Genomic DNA, 16,041 nt, shown 5'->3' with positions numbered 1-16,041 from the left:
TTTCTCCCCTTTTCTCCTTTAATATCTGACATACACAAAATATATGGAAAGATGCATGCAAGCAAACATAAGATGAACACCGTAAATCACCATCCCACAGAAGAGCAATAACATCACATCTATGTACATACTCCTCTCATCCCCACCTTTTTCTTGAATAATTATTCCATTATGCTTTAAAAAATAACTTTGTCCCATATGTATATATCCCTAACAATGTTTTGTTTAGGTTTGTGTCCCTGGCTCCCTTTTTCAGCTTGATAAATTCATATACTGTATGGAATTTTCAGGGACTTGAATTCTGTCACTCAAATATTTTTCTAAGCTTTATCCATGTTACTTTTTAATTGCTCTATAGTATTCCACTACACAAATAGCTATAGTATATTTATCCATTCTGTTTTCAGGCATTTAAATGGTTTACAGTTTTTTTGCTCTTATTAACATTATTACACAGGTCTCCAGAGGCAAATGAACAAGAATTTCTTTAGGGTATGCTTCAAACCTAGAAGTAGAATTGATGGGTTAAAGGATATGCAAATTCCCAACTTTACCAAAACACCAAGTTGTCTTCCAACTCACTCTACCAACTCACCAGCAGCATGTAAATTGATGACACAATCCTTGCCAATACCTGGTAAAGTGAGATTTCTTAATTGGTGGCAGTACAGAACATATACAACCTTACTGTGATTTGTTTGTATTACTTGATGAGATGTAAGACCTTTTCACAAGTTTTAATGTTTTTTTGTTTTGTTTTGTTTTATCTTTGAGAGAGAGACAGACAGCATGAGGAGGGGAGAGGCAGAGAGAGGAGAGAGATTCCCAAGCAGGCTCTGTGCTGTCAGCACAGTGCCCGAAGTGGGGCTCGAACACATGAAGACATGAGATCATGCATGACCTAAGCTGAAATCAAGAGTCAGATGTTTGACTGAGTCACCCAGGCGCCCTTAAAATGTTTATTAAGTATCTATGTTCCTTTCTGCATTCCTTTGTTCACAGTTTTTGGCCATTTTTATTGGGTTGTCTTTTTATTAGTTAGTAGGCTTTATATATTCAGGACCAGGATTAGTTACATAATTTGCAGGTCCCATTCCAAAATTAAAAAGCAGGGCCATTATTAAAAAATTATGAATTATAAAACAGTGATAATTTAGTATTAAAATAAGTGTGAGGCCCTGTGTGACTGAACAGGTTGTATACCCATGAAGGTAGCCCTGTTTAGGACACTAATTTTCTATTATATACATGACAACTATTTTCTTCCAAGTTTGCAATAATTGTTTTCTAAGTTTAGTTTATCTTTTCCTTTTCTTTATGGTGTCTTTAGGTGAACATTAATTTTAATGTGTTTACAACGATCAATCTTTTTTAAGTTGATGCTTCTGTCTCATTGAGAAAATCCTATAGTCTTCACAAAGTTTTATGGCTTTGCCTTCCCATGAGTCCAAAACCATGGGTGCTTTCCAATGATCAGTGAGCTCACAACCCTCTACTCTCAGCCATTATGTCCCATTCTTCACTAATAAAATCTTAAAGGACTTTATGACCTTTACTGATAGTAGCATCCTAATCACATCATTTAATTTACTTCTGGGCAAGCCCACTCAAACTGGATTAGAGCACAAAGCTTGGAACTATTTACATCTTGTCAGCAATACATCAAGTCAAAAATTTTAATACAAATTCCATGCATCTGATTAGAATATTTTACATTTAAATATTTAAAAGGGAGAAAAATCTTAAAGTTTCATAAAATTAGTAGGAATCAAAGGACAGCAGAATTGTTGCTATAAAGGTTGAAAATCTTTTTCATTTTGTATCTTCAAAATAAAATTGTTAGGAAGCAAGTAATTGAATTCTACTCTTGGTTTCTTTGTTTTTGTAATTAAGGTCCATAAGATTCTTTTTTAAATGAGAAGAATGTTATAAAACTTTAGAATAATGTCAAAATATATCAAGCTGCTTACTTTTCCAAAAGTAAGGGATCAATTAAGTAAAAAAAAAAAAAAGCAATTTGCAAAAAACAAAACAATAAACCAATTTGCTAGTGCAGGATGTTGGTAGGGAGGCTATGCATGTGGGGACAGGGATATATGAGAACTCTCTGTACTTTCTACTCAATTCTACTGTGACCTAAAACTGCTCTAAAAAATGATGTCTTTTGAAAATATGAAAAAAGATATGTATCAAATGCCACCAAAAAAAAAAAAAAAAAACAATTTGAGGGACACGTGGGTGGCTCAGTCGATTAAGCATCCGACTTTGGCTCAGGTCATGATCATGGGTTCAAGCCCTGTGTTGGGCTCTGTGCTGACAGCTCAGAGCCTGGAGTGTGCTTCAGACTCTGTGCTTCCCTCTCTCTCTGCCCCACTCCCACTCGTACTCTGTCTCTATCAAAAATGAATAAACGTTAAGAAAAAAATTTTTTTAAATAACCAGTTTGACACAATATAGGCTAATAATGAACGTAAGTATACTGCTTACTCTTCTTGAACAGTCAACAAAATTACTGTGATTTATTCAAACACACAATTCAATAAAATGTATTATTAAAATTCCTAGTAATAAGCTTTAGGTAAAAATAATGTTATTAATAACCTTACACATGAAGATTCACTCTCACAACTTTATTATGAAAAGAAAGGGAAAAATTCTGGACAAACAATAAATATCCCTTAAACTTTAAAAAGACAGGTGGGAGGGGTGGATTTCAAAAGCTTACCTAAGCACTAAGAATGGCCTATGACCAAACCAAAACCCCTATACATATTCTATCTCTAGTCTTGTTCAAGTAAAAATACTTTTTGGGGTGCCTGGGTGGCTCAGTCAGTTAAGTGGCTGACTCATGACTCCAGCTCAGGTCATGATCTCATGGTTCATGGGTCCAAGCCCCAAGTGGGGCTCTGCACTGTCCATGCAGAGTGTGCCTGGAAATCTCTCTTTCTCTCTCTGCCCCTCCCCATTCGTGGTCATGTGTGCGCACGCTCTCTCTCATAACAAATAAAAGAAAAATTTTAATGTTTATTTATTTTTGAGACACGGCGGCGAGAGACAGAGGGCAAGCAGGGGAGGGGCAGACAGAGGGAGACACAGAATCCAAAGTAAGCTCTAGGCCCAAGCTGTCAGCACTGAGCCTGGCATGGGGCTTGAACTCATGAACCACAAGATCACGACCTGAGCCGAAGCCGGACACCCAACCAACTGAGCCACCCAGGTGCCCCTTAAAAGATTTTAGTAAGTACTTTTCTACAAAAACAAAATCAACACTATGCTTCAATCATGCTAGTTATATTATAATTTAGGAGCCAGCTAAACTACTTAACAATGATTTCAACCTTCCAGTCTCCACCCACAAATAAGCAAGCAAAGCCATGTAAATTCAAAATCACTTCATGATATACATTCATCTCTCTCCTCTTCCTCCTCTTCCTACTGAATTCAGAGTATTCCTCATATACTACCACAAAGTCCTAGCCCTACATCAAAGGAACGTGAATTTCCTCTACTTTTGTTTTTGTTTTACAAAACACAATTAGAACGGTCAATTCTTTGATACCTACTACCCAAGAAAGGACCAGATTAAGACTGCTAGTACAGGAGTTTGTCTGTTTTTCTTCCTTTCTGTTTAACAAATGGAGATTATATATATTTTTTTTCTGGGTATTTTTTAAATAAAGTTTTTCAAAAAAACAATATAGCCAATAAGCATAGGGAAAAAATGGACATTCTCATTAGAGAATAAAAATTAAAACCACAATAAAATAACACTGTGAACCCACCAAAATAGGTAAAATTTAAAGAAACTAAGCCTACCTAAGCTGGAGGCTGAGGATGTGGAGCAATGGAAGTTCACATACCTATGACAGGGGGTTCCACCCTAGACATACATCAAAAAGAAATGTACACACATTTCACCAAAAGATATTTACTAGAATGTTCACAGCATTATTATTCAAAATAGCCAAAAACTGGGGTGCCTGGGTTCATGGGTTTGAGCCCCACATCAGCTGTCTGTGCTGACAGCTCAGAGCCTGCTTTGGATTCTGTGTCTCCCTCTCTCTGCCCCTCCCCACTTGCACTGTGTGTGTGTGTGTGTGTGTGTGTGTGTGTGTGTGTGTATGTGTGTCTCAAAAATAAACATTAAAAAAAAAAACCTCTAAAAATAGCCAAAAACTATAAACCCAAAAGAGAATGAATAAACTATAATATATTTTCACAATGGAACACTATATTGCAAGGAAAACGAACACTCGAGAGCTTTATAAAAAAGGACTGATATAAAAATATGCAAGATGTTCCGGGCTTCTGAGTGGCTCAGTAAGTTAAGCATCTGACTCTTGGTTTTGGCTCAGGTCATAATCTCACAGTTCGTGGGTTTGAGTCCCATGTCAGGCTCTGTGCTGACAGTGCAGAGCCTGCTTAGGATTGTCTCTCTCTCCCTCTCTCTCTGCCCCTTTCCCACTCACTCTCTCTCTCAAAATAAATAAACTTAAAAAAAATTTTAAATAAAAATATGCAAGATGTTAAGCAAAAAATTAACAATAAAGTACAGGGTAGTTACTATAATGTGCTTTTGGTAGAGGAATAAAAATAGAAAGAAATAAAAATCTATATTCAGGGGCACCTGGGTGGCTCAGTCGGTTAAGCATCCAAGTCTTGGTTTCAGTTCAGGTCATGATACCATGGTTCATGAGTTTGAACCCCACATTTAGCTCCATGCTGACAGCACAAAGCTGCTTGGGATTCTCTCTCTCCCTGTCTCTTTGCCCCTCCCCTGCTTGCTCTGTCTCTCAAAATAAATAAATAAACTTAAAAAAAATCTATACTCATTAAGACACACCGAAAGATCACACAAGAAAGTAGTAATACCAGTTTCCTAGGCAGAGTGAGATGTTAGGGGTTAGGGGTGGATATTAACTACTCACATACAATTGGGAATAGAGGTGGGAGACTTTACCTTTTTATACTTTTTATTTCTGAACCACAGAAATCTATCACATACCATAAAAATAAATAATTCAGAAAAAAGATTCAAATACCAGACCTACATATATTTTTTAATTAATTTAGATGTGAATATCTGAATTACAAAAAGATATTTCAGCAACAAATATAATTTGCAAATCCCTCAATAAAAAACAGAAGTGTGCCTCTAACACACACAAATAATAGGAACCACTGTTTTACACATACTAAGAATGAGAATATATATAGCTTTGTCCATCTTATTATTAAGCTACACTTAGCTACAGATAACATGGATAAATGTAATAAGCGTATTGCTGAAAAGAAGACCAGACACAAAGGCACTCCACTGCATGATTCCAGGTATACAACATTCAAAAACAAGCAGAACTAATCTATGTGTTAGCTGTCAGAACAGCAATTACCTCTGGGAAAGAAGTAAGCACTAGTTATGGTTGGTGGGGGATGGTGACAGGATCGGTGTGCATAAGGAGAGTTTCTGGATTGCTGGCAATGCTATACTTCTTGGTGATGGTCACAAGGATCTTTTTTTACTTTGTGATAAGTCATAATGATTTTTTTGCCTTTTATGTGTTATATGCCATTGGAAAAAGTTAAAAGGAGAAAAAAGCACAGTGTACCACTATTTCACATGTGCCAGACTGACAAAAAGGTCTGACAGTATCAACTGCTTATGAAAATACAGAACAGCCAAAATATTTTACTTTCCTAGTGACAGTATAAATTAATATAACCTCTTAGGAAAACAATCTGCCACCATCTAACACATTTCATCATTTTCAGATGAAGTAAAGTTTTTTTTCACTTTGTAACTCCTCTGATATCAAAATACACATTACAGGCACTATCAGGCAGCAGGTTTCATCTATAGGTCATTGTTAGTTCATGTGAACTTGAGTCTTTTTCCTGACAGCCTAATGAGACAATTACAACTTTAATATATTAGTATACAAACCATGTAAGGACCATCTGAAGAAAAATAAATATCCTGGCTGTGGTCTGAAATCTCTGTTGATACCTTCTGGTAAAAGATCACCAAAACCAGGGTGCCTTGCTGCCTCAGTCGAAAAAGCATGCCACTCTTAAGCTCGGGGTCATGAGTTCAAGCCCCACGGTAGATGCAGAGATTACTTAAATAGAGAAAACTTAAAAAAAATAATAATAATAACCAAAACCCTCAGAATGAGTGTCAGAAGCTTATAAAAATCTGTCTCACTATACCCTTAGGATTGTTGTACATGTTATACTCGAACTAGGAAAGAAAAAAAAAGTATAAATGAAGATAATATCATTTCTGCTTCAAAACTCCATGAAAGGGGTGCCTAAGTGGCTCAGGCAGTTAACATCTGACTCTTGATCTCAGCTCCCGTCTTGATTTCAAGGGTCATGAGTTCAAACGCTGCCTTGGACTCCATGCTGGCTGTGAAGCCTACTTTAAAAAAAAAAAATTCATGAGGGGCACTTGGGTGGCTCAGGTCATGATCTCATGGTTGATGGGTTCAAGCCCCGCTTCAGGCTCTGTGCTGACAGCTTGCTCAGAGCCTGGAACCTGCTTCAGATTTTGGGTTTCCTTTTCTCTGCCCACACACACTGTGGGCACACACACACTGTCCCACACACACATTCTCTCTCTGTCTCTCAAAACTAAATAAATGTTTTTTAAAAAAATACAAACATACTTAAACATCATAAAAGCCATTTATGAAAAGCCCACAGCTAACGTCATCCTCAATGGGGAAAAACTGAGAGCTTTTTCCCTGAGATCAGGAACACGACAGGGATGTCCACTCTCACCGCTGTTGTTTAACATAGTGTTGGAAGTTCTAGCATCAGCAATCACACAACAAAAGGAAATCAAAGGCATCAAAATTGGCAAAGATGAAGCTTTCACTTTTTGCAGATGACATGATATTATACACGGAAAATCGGATAGACTCCACCAGAAGTCTGCTAGAACTGATACATGAATTCAGCAAAGTTGCAGGATACAAAATCAATGTACAGAAATCAGCTGCATTCTTATACACTAATAATGAAGCAACAGAAAGACAAATAAAGAAACTGATCCCAGGGGCGCCTGGGTGGCTCAGTCGGTTGAGCGTCCAACTTCAGCTCAGGTCACGATCTCTTGGTCAGTGAGTTCGAGCCCCACGTCGGGCTCTGGGCTGATGGCTCAGAGCCTGGAGCCTGCTTCCGATTCTGTGTCTCCCTCTCTCTCTGCCCCTCCCCCGTTCATGCTCTGTCTCTCTCTGTCTCCAAAATAAATAAACGTTAAAAAAAAAAATAAATAAAAAAAAAAAAAAAGAAGAAACTGATCCCATTCACAATTGCACCAAGAAGCATGAAATACCTAGGAATAAATCTAACCAAAGATGTAAAAGATCTGTATGCTGAAAACTATAGAAAGCTTATGAAGGAAACTGAAGAAGATATAAAGAAATGGAAAAACATTCCGTGCTCATGGGTTGGAAGAATAAATATTGTTAAAATGTCAGCACTACCCAAAGCTATCTACACATTCAATGCAATCCCAATCAAAATTGCACCAGCATTCTTCTCAAAGCTAGAGCAAGCAATCCTAAAATTTGTATGGAACCACAAAAAGCCCTGAACAGCCAAAGTAATTTTGAAGAAAAAGACCAAAGCAGGAGGCATCACAATCCCAGACTTTAGCCTCTACTACAAAGCTGTAATCATCAAGACAGCATGGTATTGGCACAAAAACAGACACAAAGACCAATGGAATAGAACAGAAACCCCAGAACTAGACCCACAAAAGTATGGCCAACTCATCTTTGACAAAGCAAAAAAGAATATCCAATGGAAAAAAGACAGTCTCTTTAATAAATGGTGCTGGGAGAACTGGACAGCAACATGCAGAACGTTGAAACTACACCACTTTTTCACACCATTCACAAAAATAAACTCAAAATGGATAAAGGACCTGAATGTGAGACAGGAAACCATCAAAACCCTAGAGGAGAAAGCAGGAAAAGACCTCTCTGACCTCAGCCACAGCAATTTCTTACTTGACACATCCCAAAGGCAAGGGAAGTAAAAGCAAAAATGAATTATTGGGACCTCATGAAGATAAAGCTTCTGCACAGCAAAGGAAACAATCAACAAAACTAAAAGGCAACCAACGGAATGGGAAAAGATATTTGCAAATGACATATCAGACAAGGGCTAGTATCCAAAATCTATAAAGAGCTCACCAAACTCCACACCCGAAAAACAAATAATGCAGTGAAGAAATGGGCAGAAAACACGAATAGACACTTCTCTAAAGAAGACATCCGGATGGCCAACAGGCACATGAAAAGATGCCCAACGTCGCTCCTCATCAGGGAAATACAAATCAAAACCACACTCAGATATCACCTCACGCCAGTCAGAGTGGCCAAAATGAACAAATCAGGAGACTATAGATGCTGGAGAGGATGTGGAGAAACGGGAACCCTCTTGCACTGTTGGTGGGAATGCAAACTGGTGTGGCCACTCTGGGAAACAGTGTAGAGGTTCCTCAAAAAATTAAAAATAGACCTACCCTGTGACCCAGCAGTAGCACTGCTAGGAATTTACCCAAGAGATTCAGGAGTACTGATGCATAGGGGCACTTGTACCGCAATGTTTATAGCAGCACTCTCAACAATAGCCAAATTATGGAAACAGCCTAAATGTCCATCAACTGATGAATGGATAAAGAAATTGTGGTTTATATACACAATGGAGTAGTACATGGCAATGAGAAAGAATGAAATATGGCCCTTTGTAGCAACATGAATGGAACTGGAGAGTGTTATGCTAAGTGAAATAAGCCATACAGAGAAAGACAGATACCATATGTTTTCACTCTTATGTGGATCCTGAGAAACTTAACAGAAACCCATGGGGGAGGGGAAGGGAAAAAAAAAAAGAGGTTAGAGTGGGAGAGAGCCAAAGCATAAGAGACTCTTAAAAACTGAGAACAAACTGAGGGCTGATGGGGGGTGGGACGGATGGGAGGGTGGGTAATGGGTACTGAGGAGGGCACCTGTTGGGATGAGCACTGGGTGTTGTATGGAAACCAATTTGACAATAAATTTCATATATTAAAATAAATAAATAAGTAATAAAAACTGAAAAAAATAAATACAAAAAAATAAAATAAAAATCATAAAATAGTTAAGGAAAGCTCACAGAAAAAAAAAATTTTTTTAAGTCTTAATAGCAGGGGCGCCTGACTGGGTCAGTTGGTTAAGTGTCTGACTCTTGGTTTTGGCTCAAGTCATGATCTCACGGGTTCATGAGTTCGAGCCCCACATCCGGCTCTGCGCTGAGCATGGAACCTGCTTGGGTCTCTCTCTCTCTCTCTCTCTCTCTCTCTCACTCACTCTCTCTCTGCCCCTCTACCCCATGTGCATACATGAACATTCTCTCTCTCAAAATAAATAAACTTAAAAAAGAAGCCTTAATATGAACAGACTCTTAATCTCATTCATTATAAAAATGCAAATCAGGGGCACCTGGGTGGCTCAGTCTGTTACATGTCGGACTTTGGCTCAGATCATGACGTCACTGTTCATGAGTTCAAGACCCACATCAGGCTTCTCTGCAGTCAGCAAGCAGCCTGCTTTGGATTCCCTGCCCCCCTCTCTCTCTGCCCCTCTCCTGCTTGTGCTTGATAGCTCACTTACTCTCTCTCTCTCTCTCTCTCTCTCTCTCTCACACACACACACACACACACACACACACAAATAAACATTTTAAAAATGCAAATTAAAACTACACTGAAGGGCATCTGGCTGGCTAAGTCCGTAGAGCCCATGACTCTTGATCTCAGGATCCTAACTTTGGGTCCCACGTTGGGCACAAAGCTTACTTACGAATAAGTAGAGAAAGAGAGAAATAAAACAAAACTACCCTGAGACACCATTTTCCATCTATCAGTTTAGCAAAACTCCCTGTTTTACAAGGTACTTTCCTGGCAAGGCTGTGAAGAAATGTACATTATCCACCATAACAACAACCAAATGGTAATTATGTGAATTATGTGAAAGGTGTATAACTAGCATTATAGTGGTGAATATTCTGCAATATATACACATGTCAAATCATCACACTGTACACCTTAAACTTATATAAAGTTATATGTCAAACAAATGTCAATAAAGCTTGGTGGAGAGAAATACACATTTCTCATAATCCCTTATAATCAGTGGGAGAGTCTGGGTCCAAACATAAGGGCATTTTGGCAATATCTATCAAAATTACAAAGATATACGGCCCTTGATTAGTAATATCACATCTGAATTTTTATTCCATAATTATATACTTGCTCATGGGCAAAATGACATGTACAAGGTTATTCACTGCAACACTGTTACAATAATAAAAAACTAGAACTAAAATGTCTACCAAGAGAGAACTGGCTAAATAAATGATCCAAAAGGAAACCATACAAAGTAAACAAAACAAAACTGTACATACTCTTTGGAAAGATCTTCTATGAAGATTTCCATTGTTTAGTAATAAACACAATGTGTAAAGGGAAGGGTGGGAAGACCAATTTGTAAAACAATAAGTATAATATGCTGGCTTTGGAATTGGTGGGTTTTGGAGGGGAAAGAAATAAGGGTTTTGGAGGGGAAAGAAATAAGAATCTGTGTTTTTATTAATATAAAGAAACTCTAGAAGGATACGTGAACTAATAAATAGTTTCCTGGGTGGGATAAGCACGCTGGAGGAATGGGGTGAACAGGAACAGGGTGGCTGAGGGCTAGGGGTGGGAAGGTTTACATTGTTTAACTTTTTTATGTTTAAAAAGTTTTCAATCCCATGGGAATCCATTACTACTAAATAGATCAGTAAATTAATAAGCCAAAAACGGTCCAAATACTATCAATATACACACATGGTGACAGGAACTATCTTGGTTGTTTTTTTTTTTTTACCATCTCTATAACCAAGATCCCAGCAATGCCCATCTATCTCACTGAAGTCTGTAGTGTGACCACGTCCATTTGGCTTAAGCCATCAGCCCAAGATCTCTAACCCTAGTCTTCTAGAGAAAAGATATTTTCTCTGTAATTCTGTTTTCCTTCTCTCAGGTTCAGGGTCAACCTCTTCTCCCTTAGTAGTTTTGGTGTGTGTGTGTGTGTGTGTGTGTGTGTGTGTGTGTGTGTGTATTATTTCTCCAGTCACTTCAGAACAAAAGCCTCACCTAAGGATTCTCCTTCTTGTCTATGAGTCCACAGGTTAGACTTTTCTATTCACCAGCAATTCACCCTAACAACCAAGTCATGGTCTAATAAATAAGGGAAACTGCAAAATGAAGGCATCCAGAGTTTGCCAACCAATAATATCTCCTCCTCAAACTAAAACAATGAGATAACCCATATCCTGGATTATCCTCCCTAATGAGTTTATCATCCACCTCTCATTTACCTAAAATGCAAAATAGTATGGTATCTATGCAAATGCTGCTCATTCCAGCACCCTGTCCATTAGGCCAACTCCTATGTACCTACGTCAGTTGAGGTGACTTCTTCTCTAGAGCCTTTCCTAATCCCCCAAGACTCACTCCCATCCATGGGATCCTGCTGTGACCTGTGTGTATCTCATTTATCACAGTGCATTGCAAATATGAGTTTGCTTATCTTCCCTTCTGGACTATGGATCCCTCAGGAAAAGGAGACAGTCATACTCATATTATAACCCAAGTACTCAGCAAAGTGCCTTTACAAACGGCAGGTAATCAAAAATGTTCAGTGACTGAATTAAAGAAACTACACATGTAGACAAATTGTGAGCATGGAGGAAATTCCACTTAATGTTCTCTTAGCCCCAAAGGCATTTTACTTCATTCAGTCCCTGCTATGAAAGAAACAGCAACTCCAATAACACTTTCCCTTACTGATATCTATTAATATTCTAGGTTAATATAAAACAACTGAAAATATTATCTCAATCACTTCAAGAATGTTGCATAAAACTATGTTAAAAATGTGTCTATTAAAGGATAATAAATAGTTCATGAAGTGCTAAATTTTTATGACCTTTTGTTCATGTTTTGTTTTTAAGAAATGATATAATGACAAAAAACAAGGATATATAGTATCTTCTAAGAAGGTAGATAGGATTATAGGGATCAAGTATTCCTCCACATTGTCTTTTTTGTTTTTAATATGGAACCCTTCACGAATTTGCGTGTCATCCTTGTGCAGGGGCCATGCTAATCTTGGTATATGTGCTGCTGAAGCAAGCACCACATTGTGTCTTAAACACTGACTTGTATGAGCTTTCCCACACGGGCTGTCCCAAGTGGCCTGATGAAAAGAAAGCAGAGAACAAAATAATCAACTATTCATATATAACCAAGAACTGTATGGCAGGTGCCTATAACCCAGAATGGGTTTCCAAATTTTATCAAATAATGGTAAAAACTAGGAACCAGAGAGAAAAACAAATTTTAAGGATGCCTGTTAAAAACTTCCTAGTTAACCATGAAACTGTCTTCAAATCCAGGAATTCAATAAAGCTTTCTGTTTTCTGTCAGAGAATGTTAAGGAACAGTAAACATAACTAGGAAATACTGGATGTATACTGAACCATGGATACACACATTTCTATTTATCTCTGTGTCAATCTAAAAAGACTAGTAATTTTATACTGATATCTCAAATTCCAATCTAACACATCGTTCAATCCATATTTACAATTCCCTTTTTAATTTTTTTATTTTTTTAATGTTTGTTCATTTTTTTGAGAGAGCGTGAATGGGGGAAGGGCAGAGAGGAAAACACAGAATCCAAACCAACCTCCAGGCTCTGAACTGACAGCCCAGAGCCTGATGCGGGGCTCGAACCCACAAACCATGAGATCGTGACCTAAGCCGTTGGATGCTTAACCAGCTGAGCCATCCAGGCACCCCTTTAATTTTTTTTTAATATTTATTTATTCTTGAGACAGAGAGACAGAGCACGAGCACGGGAGGGGCAGAGAGAAAGACACAGAATCAGATGCAGGGTCTAGGCTCTAAATTCTCAATACAGAGCCTGATGAGGGTCTTGAACCCACAAAATATGAGATCATGACCTGGGCCAAAGTCAGGCACTTAACCGACTGAGCCATCCAGGTGCCCCTACAATTCCCTTTACCACAGTGATAAATCTCTTTATCTTCAACATATTGGTAAACACATTCAATCCTAAATTATGTAAAGTAGTTACAGAATTCTTAATTCAAACCACTGTGAAAAACAATTCTACTGACAACAGTTCAGTATTTGTTTAGAGATTTTTTTCTTTTGAGCTTGTGGTGTATAGTCAAAATTCTGTGTAGTTAACTGGTTTAGTTTTTATTCTTTTTCCTTTTCAATGTGGTTGTTATTTACTAGAAATCCAGTTAGGTTCATTTGTTTGTGTCTTTATTTCACTTGGGCTGTTTTCTTTCCACCCAGATAGATTTTATGTATTTGTTTTTCATTATGTTAAACATTCATATAGTTCTAAAACTCAGACTTAACACAAAAAGATACTCTCACAAAAGCATCCCTCTCTCTATCCCTACTACTTCCATTCTCTTCCCCTTCATCCCTTCTACACCGTTTCCACCCAAATCCTGTAAGAAACCAATCTCAGTAGTTTCTGGCTTATCCTTCTTGTATTTATTTTGGCACCTATGTGCAAATACATATTTATATTCCTGTTTCCTTCTTTTCTTACATAAAAGGCTAACACATTATAGTTATGCTTTTGCACTTTTTTCCATTAACAGTAGGCCCTGGAAATAACTTTGTATCAGTTCACAGGGCTCTTCCTCACTCTCTTCTTACAAGTGCACTGCACTCCACTGTGTGGATGTACCACTGTTTATGGGTATTTATTGTTTTCAATATTTTCACAATGCAAAAATGTAAACTAATGACATCCTCCTGTTCTGCATCCACCATCTCAGACACAAACAGAAACAATCAAAAAAACTGGCTCTACCTCTAAAACACACCAAATTCAACACTTCCATTGTTCCCGACACAGTCCCTGTCTAAGTCCTCATCAATACTTCTTGGCTGTTTTGCTCCAACACCCTCCTAATCAGTCTCTCTGCCTCTACTCTAGCCTCTCTACAGTTCATCTGTGCCAAAGCAACCCAAAATGTACTTCATAGACCATGAATCAGGTAACTCCAATTCCTTGTTTAAAACCTTTCAAGGGGCGCCTGGGTGGCGCAGTCGGTTAAGCGTCCGACTTCAGCCAGGTCACGATCTCGCGGTCCGTGAGTTCGAGCCCCGCGTCAGGCTCTGGGCTGATGGCTCGGAGCCTGGAGCCTGTTTCCGATTCTGTGTCTCCCTCTCTCTCTGCCCCTCCCCCGTTCATGCTCTGTCTCTCTCTGTCCCAAAAATAAATTAAAAAAATGTTGAAAAAAAAAAAAAAAAAAAAAAAAAAACCTTTCAAAAACATCCCATTGTAACCCTACCTGAGTTGCACCTATAACCTGCAGAGACCCTATATGATCTGATATCTGTCAACCTCTGACCTCAGCTTCCACTCTCTTCCTCATTCACTACTCTTTAATCACACTGGTTTGCTTTCTGTTCCTCCCATAATTTGTTCCTTACTTTGTGCTTTTATACTTGCTGTGCTTTCAGCTTCAAATGTTCTGCCCCTGGTTATCTGCGACCTTCTAACATTCATGTCTCAACCAAAAGTTACGTCTTCTAAGAGGCTTTCTGTGTACTGCCACAGTTAAGCTATAACCTGGGTCATTTTATACCACTTTATTACCTTCATAATTCTTGTTAGTGCTTATAATTCTCATTTATTATTTACATGTTTGTTTCTTCCACTGGAAAAGGAGGAAAGATAGATTTTCTTTAAGATTTTTTTTAAGGTTTATTTGTTTATTTTGAGAGAGACAGAGAGAAATGACAGGGAGGGGGGTTGGGGGGGAGTCCCAAGCAGGCTCCACAGGGTCAGTGAAGAGGCCAACATGAGGCCCAAACTCACAAAACCCTGAGATCATGACCTGAGCCAAAATCAACAGTCATACACTTAACCCAGTGAGCCACCCAGGCACCCCTAAGATTTTATTTTTAAGTAATCTCCACACCCAAGGTGGGGCTCAAACTCACGACCCAGAGATCAAGAGTCGCACGCTCTACCGACTGAGCCAGGCAGACACCCAGGAAAGACAACTTTTAATCCATACAACTTTAACTTTGTTATTTTTTAAACTTTCTCTAAGTCTGAAATTATTTCAAATAATTCTCCATGGAATTGCCTATTCTGGACATTTTATATAAATGGAATCATTAAATACTTTTGTGAATGGTCTCTTTCGCTTAGCATTGTTTTCAAGGTTCATCCATGTTGGAGCATGTATAAACATAACTGCACTCCTCTTTAAGGCTGAATACTACTCCACTGTATGGATGAACTATGTGTCATTACACATTCATCAGCTGAAGGACATCTGGGTTGTTTCTACTTTTTGGCTATCGTGAATAATGCTGTTTTGAACATTCATGTACAAGTTTTTGTACGGGCATGTGTTTCAATTCTTTTGAGTATATACCCACAAGTAGAATTGCTGGGTCACACGGTAATTCTATATTTAACTTTTTGAGGAATTGACAACTATTTTTCCAAAGTGGCTGCACTATTTCACAATCCAACCAGCAACATATGAGGGTTCCAACTCTACATGTAATACTTGTTATTGTCCGTGTTTTCATTATAGCCACCCTAGTGGTGTAAAAAGTGGTATCTCTTATGTTTTGATTTGCATTTCCTTAATGACTAATGACATTGAGCAATTGCTCATGTGCTTATTAGCCATTTGTATAACCTCCTTGGAAAAATGTTTACTCAAACTTTTTGCCAACTTTTAAATTAGATTATTTAAGTTTGTATTACTGAATTGTAAAAGTGTTCTTTATATATATTCCTTATCAGATATATCCTTTGCTACTATTTTCTCACTGGCCATCTATTTGAATGAGGATCTGAGTTTTCCTATCAACTTAACCACCTGGTTCAGAAGATCTCTATCACTATTAGCTAATAACCATAA

The 16,041-nt window shown here is 38.1% G+C and overlaps 1 protein-coding gene and 1 pseudogene across 4 annotated transcripts in view; both read right to left on the bottom strand.

Annotated features, from left to right (window-relative positions):
* Positions 1 to 16,041, bottom strand: part of PIK3CB (phosphatidylinositol-4,5-bisphosphate 3-kinase catalytic subunit beta) — a 182,404-nt gene that overhangs the window by 139,167 nt on the left and 27,196 nt on the right. The window lies entirely within an intron of this gene.
* LOC128777477 (U6 spliceosomal RNA) lies at positions 12,150 to 12,236 on the bottom strand (annotated as a pseudogene).

Source organism: Panthera pardus, unplaced genomic scaffold (assembly GCF_024362965.1).
Source record: "Panthera pardus isolate Hobbes unplaced genomic scaffold, ASM2436296v1 HiC_scaffold_16, whole genome shotgun sequence".
Classification (NCBI taxonomy): domain Eukaryota; kingdom Metazoa; phylum Chordata; class Mammalia; order Carnivora; family Felidae; genus Panthera; species Panthera pardus.
The sequence above is the reverse complement of the archived record's forward strand: the minus strand, read 5'-3'. Positions and strand labels throughout refer to the sequence as shown.